Raw genomic sequence first — 8596 nt, forward strand, 5'->3', positions numbered from 1 at the left:
TGAAGAACGCCAGCGCTGATGCCCGACTTTACGGAGACCGGGCGTGGACCTTTCAACCTAATGCGCTGGCACTATGCCCTCTCTGAGAATAGACCCATCTTGTAAAGCGTTCGAAGCAGGAAAAACCGAAGACACGAAGAAACACACACGTGTCCTTGTTTTTTTCTGTTACGAACGCTTTACAAGGTGGATCAATCCCAACGGGCCCAAACATCAGTGTTGTTGGTGAGCATGGAGTTTGGCAGATCTTGAAACGTCTTCAGTTTGTTTTGTTCCTTGGACAAAGGAAGGCACAGTATGTCTCATTTATCGGCGCACTTCAGTGCGTATGCACAGCTATTTCTGGAGCGAATACCATAGGGTGCTATGTACAGACACTATCTTCCATACTGTAGCTACGAGGTAAATTTTGAATTGTGCGGCGGGAAAATTCTTAAATGAAATTCTCTCAGAAAGAAACATTTCATTGTCTGCAAAATAAGCATCATCACAACCTGAAGGGCAATACGATCGATTTGTGCTAACAACTTAGAGTGATCCCCAGTGTCCCTTTAACGCGTTATTGCAGAAGTTATGGATATCAGCAACTTACCCAGTCATACATTGTTGGCGTCCCGAAATTCCTTCTCTTAAATTGCTTGCAGATATTGTAAGTTGTTTATAAGCGTCCAGAGCCTGCTAAGTAGTGTGAGACCGATTTTTTTTGTCATATCCTCTTTAATTCATTGTCCGTCGTATTCCCGAAAAATTTCAAACCTCCTTTTCCGCAAATGAACTATATATCTCCTCTCCCGAGATCGCTACCTCATGACTGAAGCAATGTTCTTCCAAACTGCAGTCAAATAGAACGAAAATGGCTTCCTCAAGGGTGCCTACCGATTCCGTGATAGATGGTGCAGAGAACCTGCTGCAAGTGCCAGTCCCTGTCCTGGCGACGCGCTCCGCTGGCGAGCGCGAAAGTGGCCTTAGAGAAAAGGCCTACGGTGAGTCCCTGTGCAGCCTCGACGGGCATCAGCGCCCAGGGCAAGGGAATCAGGCCGTAGGCCAGCAGTCGCACGAACAGGCTCAGGATGGAGGCACTCGCTGCGTTTCCCAAGCCTAGAAGATGTACGAGCCGTTCGGAGGTGAACGTGTGTACCAGTTCACCACCGAAAACCTGCGACAGAATACCGCGGCGTTTATCGTTCGAGACGCATCTTGTGCAGATCTACGGTTGATAAACTGAAATTTTCTTTCTCTTATATCCCTTTTTTGCTTCTAGCGCAGTTCGTGGATGTATCTTCGAAAGAGATGAAGGCGCGTAAAGGGTAGGTGAGCTATATTAAAGTTTCACATGCGCAGTGGTGAAGTAATCATGAAAATGGTGAATAGAATGGTCAACGTTTTACAAATTAGATGTGAACTGTTCGTGTTAATTCTGGTCAGAGCATCCTTTTTAACCACAGTGTTATATCACACATAAGGCCTCCAACGCCGATGTCAAGGCATATTGAAGCCCTGCATGCGGGTCCTTTCCAACCCAGAACTGAAATCGATCTCAAAATCACAAACGAAAGCGCACGAGCTTGATGGCTAGAACAGTGCGACTTCACCGTCATTCTACACCATCGTAGGTGACGCGCACGTGCAAACCTGAACTGCTGATGTTGCAGCTATTAGTGGTGGCGCGGCTCCCAGCGAGCGCAGCCTAAGCGGTCCGAACACCCAGATGGCGCCGCTAAGCGACCCCATCACGTAGGTGAGCGCCATGTAGAAGTAGGTGCGCCGCTTGCGGTAGGAACTTGGCTCGCTCTCAAACAGGCGTCGGGAAGGCGTTTCTCTAAGAGGCATCTGCAGAAGCATTATGGCTAGTAGGTCCAGAACGTTCATGCTGGTGCTCAGGTAGACAGCCGGCGCAAAGTTGATAAACGCGCCACCATCGGAGCTCTTCCAGTGATTCAGCTGGCCCACGAGCAGTGAAGCGGCGCCCCAACCTGCGGAGCCCCACAGGCGGTGCTGGTCCGTCGAGGTAGGGACAAGAGGCGGCTCGTCTTGCACAAGGCGGATGACAGCGTCTGTAAGGGTAACGCCAACGCCACTGAAGACGATTGCGAGCAGGCGCAGGAGGAGGAAACCCCAGACGACGCTCTTGCTGAGAGATCTCAGGCAGTCCGCATTGCTTTGAGCAAACGGTTTTCCAGGGACCAGCCGCGTCTCGTGGCAGCGAAGCCTGCAAGGTGGAGTCGATTGTTCGTCGCACAGAATGGCCAGGTGGGACGCCTTGGAGACCGTGACGCAGTAGCTGTCGCCGCATCTTAGGAGTCTGTGGTCGCTCACCAAGCAGTTGCCGACTGGAGCCTCGGCGGATCCGAGGTCGTCAGGGTAGCAGAAGCACGCACACTTCAACGCGCAGGCTAGGGTTTCCGAGGAATGGCCGTCGAGTTCTCGAGCCTCGCTGATGGCACTGGTCAAGTCTTGAGTGCATAGACTTGGTTGGCGGCTAAGTGAGCTTTCTAGGCAGGCCGTGAGCGGCGTCGTGCTGTCATTGTTCGCATCGGAGCACTGGAGCCGAGCAGGAAGGTCTACCAAAGCCCTGCATTGTAGGTAGTTATATTGACCTATATTAGTGCGACACAGATTAGTCTTAAAGGCCCAATTTTCCTCTGGTGCCATCATAATACCTTTTAACGCGACCAAGCTAAAGGTTTCTTTCTCCAGAAGACTCGGCCTCGTCGCTAATGGCATCGATGTATTGAGCGAAAAATCAAAGGTATGGCTCTGGCAGATCGTAGTTGGTGTCTGGTATAGCTTGCACGGATTGGTCATGCGACCACATGACATGACCAAATTGGCAGGGGTTGCCAATAGGGCCTTTACTTTCGGATTTAGGATGAGGCCGGAATCCAGCCTTTCAGAACCCTTGCAATCTGAGGTATACATGCTACCCGTAGGCCATGTAAGCACGTTCATGCGGTTTGGTTAAAGGCCAACTGAAACGAATTCTTATTTCCCTCATATTGGCTGCAAATCTTTTCTACACGTCAGTCGAAGCGTAGTGAAGAAGTTTTAGGCTTGCATGAAAAGGTGTAGCAGATTTAGAAGCATTTAAGAGCTCTGTAGCAGACGACGCGTACCCCTAGCAGACGACGATCGTGCGCCGATCGCAGTCGATGAGAAGAAGGTGCCAAATACAAGAAGGGGAATTTGGATTCAGCGGTTATCGAGGTTTCATCCGCTCGTACCGATACTGAGTACGCTAAGTGCGATAACCATGCCGAGCCGCTCTCCGGCCTTCGGTATATACCTAAACACACGCGCCATACACAGAGTAAGGCTGCATCAATTCCCGAGAAACAGCATGGCTAAGAAAGCAGTGGGTGTTCACAATGAAACGCGTTAAATGGAAGGCAACGAAGCACAGCACACTGTGTTCAGCTCATTCAAAAGCAAGGACTTCATGCACGACTCGAACATGGCCGCAAGTCTGCCATTTGTACCGTTTAAGAGGCCTTTAAAGGCTTACGCAGGGCCGCCCCGCTGCCTTTAGCTACAGCTTTTGGATTTCTTCCTGTAAGTACGTGCATTTCGATGAGTGAAGCTAGATGAGTAAGCATGGTCAATGGTGAACTGGACGAATAGCCTTAGACACCGCTCTCCGCCCGCATGTTAGTAGTCAAATGCATCGCCTTTGCCAGCACACTTAGCCGATGAGATAATACCCTACAAGCACAAAGCAGCTAGGCCTACGTGCTCCTGCAAAAATTCCGTATGACAGGAGCCAAGTGCCTTCACTTCACGGAAAACAATTTTCGTTCGAAAGTCACACTTCCTTGTATAGTGCAGCAAACCGTGAAATACCCTTATTAGCGTTGATGTACACCCGGTTTTCATTGTTTTCATCGCCACACACAGCTCTTTTTGCTTCGAATAATTCCAGATATCAGTTGGACGGGATCCCGCCATATGAATTCGAATGCCGAGCCCGCTCGACATGCGCCTCATCTCTGTTATTCGGGCGGTGCATTACATCGGCGAACGCGTAGCTCACATGGAACACTACAAAATACAGGCTTGCCACATTACAACAGCACAAAAAAAAGGACTCCAAACGATCTCTACGCAGTTAACCACGGCGAGTTCTCGACCGCTACAGCGACGGCCTAGGCAAACATTACTCAAGTACGCCCGGTTCTACGTCACTTCTGGCGACCTGTAATGGCCTCCTATTTTCCACTTTTAGTTTCCAAAACGAAGATTTTAGAAGCCAGATTCTTACCTACTCATTTCAAAAGTACTCTCAAATTTCATTTTGAGCACTCCATCTTGATGTATACTAAAAGGAATATGGTCTTCTTTAGCAGCTGAAAATTTTCGTTGCAGTTGATGCTTAAGTGGAGTTTTTTTAGCATGTCGGGTTGCGTTTCACACACACATCAATGCAAAGAGTATGTTGTAGACAACATAGGCACAAATTACGTGATCAGTAACCAGGAAAGTAGCAATGTCCATGCACGCGAAGAATGATCCGCAACTAAACCCACCAAACGGAGCCATTAATGTTGTCGCATCTTGGATTAAGTGTAAGCCGAATTTTCCAGCACTCACCGGCGAGAAAAAAAAACACTTCACTTAGCTCAGAAGCTTCACAGTCATTTTTTCTACAGCGTTCCTTGTGCTAATGGCAAGATGAAGATACTGTCCCTCTTTTCAATGGGAGCCACTTACACTAGTATTTCATTGTCGTATACTCTGTGGTACATAGAAGTCGAAATTCCTTTTTGCATAGCGACAATTTACGACACAGAATAAACTGTATTCATAATAGTTGTCGCGATCTGCGTGTTGTAATATGTCTCTCACACTGTCTCCGTCGCAACGTCACTTTCACGGCGCAATTCGGCGATACCTTAGCTAGCATGTAAAGGACAGCTGCCGAACGTCGTTGTGTACGCCGACGCTCCTTACACACTCAGCCTGAAGCGCTCGCGATCAATCGATTTTAGTGAAGGCTTTCCTACCATTTATCTAGCCATCCATGCCTATACGAGGCAATAAATCCTACGAGCGGTACGCGAGAAGGTGCGTGCTAAAGGTGCATTCACTCAGCAGGCTGTTCTGCAATAAGGATGGCTCTATCTATTGTTGCTTATTTTGTTGGAGGAGAAACCGGTCACTTACTTTGTGCCCTCAAAGATGCACTTTCTTTGGCGTCGGTGACATGGCAGCGTCATACGGCCGACTACAAAGCACGAAGTTTTGCGCGTATAAGCGCGTGGAAGTGCACAAAGTGGGTCATGTCAATAAACCAACGGAGCTGCTTGTTCTGTTCAGTGTGTTCGGATATTTCACCCCTGGCTTCCGTGATCATTGTGTTCTGTGTAATCTTTTGTTTTCCATGTGATTATATTGCTATAGTGTTCTGCATCCTATTGTAAAAAGTGCTAATAAAAATAACCCATAAGAGCCTGTGTGCAAGCCACACTCACCTGCGGTGTCCGCGCGTGACCCGCAGCGCCAGCAGATGGCAAGTGGACTGCCCTACTGCTACCAGGATCATGGCACGCTTGATGGTAGTGACACGCGACCGGAAGTAGGGCAGCGAGGCCGCAGCAAGCACGGTGCTCAACGGCACCGCCGCCATCATGGCCCCCACCAGCGGCGGGGCGATGCCCAGCTGGTCAGCTTCTACGGACGTGTTGGGCAGCACGGCGGCGAACGCTGCCGAACAACACATGCGCAGTTCTGAGGCAAGAGGCCACGTGCGCCTCGCTGATATATATACAGTGGTTCCATCAAATCAATCCCAAAAGCAACTTCCATTGTAACTACCGCTTCCGCGCGTATCAGACTCATACCCAACCTACGCACTGCAGACCTGCCACTAGGTACAAGAGCAGGTCTGGGCGTAGTAAATGCATGCAAAGGTCGTCCCCTTTCACCAGTGTTTCCCTAACACTGTGCCTTTCTCTTGTTTTGTAGCAAGGGCTGTTATGTGTTTATTGGCGCTCACATGAGGAGCCCGCTGGGTGCTTGGCTTCGGGTCTTCACCTGACCCTAAAGCTTAGCTTGACAGCCAACGTCGACAGCCAGAGCAAATAAATGGTGGCTGGGGATTTAAATTACTTGTAAAAAGCGGTAATAATTGTAAGTGACCTTATTACAACCACTTTTACCGCTGTTCTCACCTTAATATACTATGCTCAAAAGCTCGTTATGCCGCAGTACTTGTGCGCCTGCTTGCGTTTTTCTGAATGAGATGGTGAGATAGTTGCACCCCTTCTCTTGTGCTCAGCACATAACCGTCAGGGTTGGTAGCGCCGTCTCAAATGCATATTTGGGAGTCTCACCGCCCTATTTTGACATATCACAGGCAGCTGGCCGATTGGGTGTTTGCTCTGGCTCACTTTAAACAAAGTTAAGTCCTAAGCTCAGTTTCGAATCTAGGTTGATCTGCTGTGGCCTCGTGCAGCAAACCAAAAAAGCGGTACACGGTAGACTTAGTGAGCTCTTGTAACCATGTCGCGAGAAAGCTTCATCACGGTGGTGCAGTGGTTATGGCACTCGATTTCTGTGCCCAAGGAAGTGGAGTCAAATCCCTGCCACAGCGGATGCTTTTGGATGAAAACAAGAAGCAAAGCGCCCGTGATCTGTGATTTTAGTATACATTAAAGAACCCCAGGTGGTCTAAAATTCCGGAGTCCTCCCTACGGTGTTCCTCATAGCCTGTGTCGCTCTCGGACGGTAAACTTCATAAACCGAGCCAAACCAGCCATGCCGCGAGAAAGGCAATAAAGGAAGTCAAGGCATTGAAAGAAACGGTTATAAAGCGAAAAGGCAGTAAGAGCCGGTGAAAAATTGTAATTTATTTTAGAAAATCTCGATTCATTCTTATCGTACATCGCCTAGACTGGCCTATCTGGGTATAAAAACTGAATGGCTGCGCTTCAGCAAATGAAGATCAAACAGAACAGAATTGAAATAAAAAAACTGTTTTTACCTATCCTGACTTTTTTTTAAGGTTGTACCGGTAATCAATATATCGCCTTATGAATTGTAAGATATCACACAAAGGGGAACAGAAGAGCCACAAACGATATGTTACCAATAGAGTAGATGCGGAAACATCGTGCGTCATATACGTTACGCCACCCGTTCTTGTTCAAGCCTACACGATCTCGAGACTACCCTCTCTACAAAGTCAACAAGCACGTATATGGCAGACATATCCTCAGATATTACGTCCCGCTGACATTTCGCACATCTCCAATAACTACCATTTCGGCGAAACAAGGCAGGCTTCAAGCCTCTCCTGAAGATTGAAGAAGTGAGTACTTACACCCATATAACATAAATATGTGACACTTTAAAGGTAGAATTTTCCTGTACTGCAGTCGAGAAGACACTTCGACCTCACTTGTGCTGTCACTCTGGAAAGAAAAGTGGAAAACGTTACAGTCTTAACAAAGATCTTCAGCTGTAAGAAATTATAGTATCTCAAACATTACTACGATATGAAGGCATCAGTTTCCCGAAGAAACTTGGCGTCCCTCAAGGAGATAGCAGTTACGGAGACTCTTGAGGGCATTGTTAAGAGGCACTGTAAAGCCCGCGCAGAGAAACCATGGGGACGGCATCACTGCAGGCGAGCGAAATCGGTCTGTTTCAAAGAACGCGCCTTGCCGTCCAGCATTGCTTGCTTTCGAGTCAGGTACTCCACTTTCTTACGGCTTATGTCTTTCGTCTTAGGCCTTGGTTATGTAGAAAACCAGGCATGAGCTTGTCCGCTCAATGTACCTTCTTTTTCAGTGGTTTTCCACGAGTCCGACTTAGTGGATTCAGTTGCCTTTGTCGTCTTGTTACGACCAAGCGTAATTTCACCTAACTTCTCGCTCAAGGTGTAATTGGCTCACCTGTTCTGTGGGCTTCTCTTCTGAGGTCATCGCAGATAATTGTCCAGGCTGCTCGCTCCACCATGTAGTACGTACGCACTGTGCTCTGCTCAGACCACGACGGCTTTTGCTACCCTCACCTGTCAGCAAAAGCGATGGGATGTTTCCAGCTCCGATCAAGACAAAGATTCAGGAAACGGCACTGCGGCCTCGATCGCTGTCTTCGTCTTCAGCGCACAGCGTGATGCGGGTGAGCGTGCTGGCTCCTGCACGTGCCGCGCCGCATGCACGAGGGCAAGCTGATAACTCTTGTGCGGGAAGAGAAAGAGCATGTTCTGAAAGTGCAGCTAGCCTGAACAAAGCTACCCTTCAGGACATATAACATTTTTTCTCTCTTTTATTTCATTTTGAAAGAAACGGTCCAGAACAGACAAACACAATATTAAAGAATCCCGGGACGAAAGGAGCACAGAAATCACAAGCCACGCTTCACATTCACAGAGATTATTCCTTCTTTTTCGCCTCTGTGCATATGGCACATACCTACAGCGGAGAATAGACCAAAGTTCAGTGCATGCGTAACAAGTGAATATATGATATCGGCTTAGAATTAGTGTGGCTAAAATACCTTGGAGAACTTTTGATGCGATAGGAATAGTAATCAATAAAAGGATATTTAAAAAATGAAAATAAAATTTGTAAATATAATCCAGACAGAGTAGCGCTAA

Source organism: Amblyomma maculatum, chromosome 4 (genome assembly GCF_055883805.1).
Source record: "Amblyomma maculatum isolate TAMU_Amacu chromosome 4, ASM5588380v1, whole genome shotgun sequence".
Taxonomy (NCBI): Eukaryota; Metazoa; Arthropoda; class Arachnida; order Ixodida; family Ixodidae; genus Amblyomma; species Amblyomma maculatum.